We start from the raw sequence: 2,500 nt of genomic DNA on the forward strand, positions 1-2,500 counted from the left end.
CTATCTCTCTCCCGCTCTTCTTTCTCTTTCTTCACTTCCCCATCTCTCTCTGTTATCCTCTCTACCTTTATCTATATCTCTTTATCTATCTCTCTTCAATTCAATTCAATTCACGGGGCTTTATTGGCATGGGAAACATGTGTTAACATTGCCAAAGCAAGTGAGGTAGATAGTATATAAAGTGAATATATAAAGTGAAATAAACAATCAAAATTAACAGTAAACATTACACATATTTCAAAACAAAAATGACAATCCAAATGTCATATTATATACAGTGCCTTGCGAAAGTATTCGGCCCCCTTGAACTTTGAAACCTTTTGCCACATTTCAGGCTTCAAACATAAAGATATAAAACTGTATTTTTTTGTGAAGAATCAATAACAAGTGAGACACAATCATGAAGTGGAACGACATTTATTGGATATTTCAAACTTTTTTAACAAATCAAAAACTGAAAAATTGGGCGTGCAAAATTATTCAGCCCCCTTAAGTTAATACTTTGCAGCGCCACCTTTTGCTGCGATTACAGCTGTAAGTCGCTTGGGGTATGTCTCTATCAGTTTTGCACATCGAGAGACTGAAACTTTTTCCCATTCCTCCTTGCAAAACAGCTCGAGCTCAGTGAGGTTGGATGGAGAGCATTTGTGAACAGCAGTTTTCAGTTCTTTTCACAGATTCTCGATTGGATTCAGGTCTGGACTTTGACTTGGCCATTCTAACACCTGGATATGTTTATTTTTGAACCATTCCATTGTAGATTTTACTTTATGTTTTGGATCATTGTCTTGTTGGAAGACAAATCTCCGTCCCAGTCTCAGGTCTTTTGAAGACTCCATCAGGTTTTCTTCCAGAATGGTCCTGTATTTGGCTCCATCCATCTTCCCATCAATTTTAACCATCTTCCCTGTCCCTGCTGAAGAAAAGCAGGCCCAAACCATGATGCTGCCACCACCATGTTTGACAGTGGGGATGGTGTGTTCAGTGTGATGAGCTGTGTTGCTTTTACGCCAAACATAACGTTTTGCATTGTTGCCAAAAAGTTCAATTTTGGTTTCATCTGACCAGAGCACCTTCTTCCACATGTTTGGTGTGTCTCCCAGGTGGCTTGTGGAAAACTTTAAACGACACTTTTTATGGATATCTTTAAGAAATGTCTTTCTTCTTGCCACTCTTCCATAAAGGCCAGATTTGTGCAATATACGACTGATTGTTGTCCTATGGACAGAGTCTCCCACCTCAGCTGTATATCTCTGCAGTTCATCCAGAGTGATCATGGGCCTCTTGGCTGCATCTCTGATCAGTCTTCTCCTTGTATGAGCTGAAAGTTTAGAGGGACGGCCAGGTCTTGGTAGATTTGCAGTGGTCTGATACTCCTTCCATTTCAATATTATCGCTTGCACAGTGCTCCTTGGGATGTTTAAAGCTTGGGAATTTTTTTTGTATCCAAATCTGTCTTTAACTTCTTCACAACAGTATCTCGGACCTGCCTGGTGTGTTCCTTGTTCTTCACGATGCTCTCTGCACTTTTAACAGACCTCTGAGACTATCACAGTGCAGGTGCATTTATACGGAGACTTGATTACACACAGGTGGATTGTATTTATCATCATTAGTCATTTAGGTCAACATTGGATTATTCAGAGATCCTCACTGAACTTCTGGAGAGAGTTTGCTGCACTGAAAGTAAAGGGGCTGAATAATTTTGCACGCCCAATTTTTCAGTTTTTGATTTGTTAAAAAAGTTTGAAATATCCAATAAATGTTGTTCCACTTCATGATTGTGTCCCACTTGTTGTTGATTCTTCACAAAAAAATACAGTTTTATATCTTTATGTTTGAAGCCTGAAATGTGGCAAAAGGTCGCAAAGTTCAAGGGGGCCGAATACTTTCGCAAGGCACTGTATATACAGTTTTAACAATGTACAAATGGTTAAAGGACACAAGATAAAATAAATAAGCATAAATATGGGTTGTATTTACAATGGTGTTTGTTCTTCACTGGTTGCCCTTTTCTCGTGGCAACAGGTCACAAATGTTGCTGCTGTGATGGCACACTGTGGAATTTCACCCAGTAGATATGGGAGTTTATCAAAATTGGATTTGTTTTCGAATTCTTTGTGGATCTGTGTAATCTGAGGGAAATATGTGTCTCTAATATGGTCATACATTGGGCAGGAGGTTAGGAAGTGCATCTCAGTTTCCACCTCATTTTGTGGGCAGTGTGCACAAAGCCTGTCTTCTCTAAGTTTGGGTCAGTCACAGTGGACAGGTATTCTGCCACTGTGTACTCTCTGTTTAGGGCCAAATAGCATTCTAGTTTGCTCTGTTTTTTTGTTAATTCTTTCCAATGTGTCAAGTAATAATCTTTTTGTTTTCTCATGATTTCGTTGGGTCTAATTGTGCTGCTGTCCTGGGGCTCTGTAGGGTGTGTTTGTGTTTGTGAACATATCCCCAGGACCAGCTTGCTTAGGGGACTCTTCTCCAGGTTCATCTCGCT

At 39.8% G+C, this 2,500-nt stretch overlaps 1 protein-coding gene across 1 annotated transcript in view; it reads left to right on the forward strand.

Moving 5' to 3' along the window:
• Positions 1 to 2,500, forward strand: part of LOC110506127 (protein unc-13 homolog C) — a 301,686-nt gene that overhangs the window by 108,373 nt on the left and 190,813 nt on the right. The window lies entirely within an intron of this gene.

The sequence above is a fragment of the Oncorhynchus mykiss genome, chromosome 26, assembly GCF_057628025.1.
Source record: "Oncorhynchus mykiss isolate SJ-2025 chromosome 26, ASM5762802v1, whole genome shotgun sequence".
Lineage (NCBI taxonomy): Eukaryota > Metazoa > Chordata > Actinopteri > Salmoniformes > Salmonidae > Oncorhynchus > Oncorhynchus mykiss.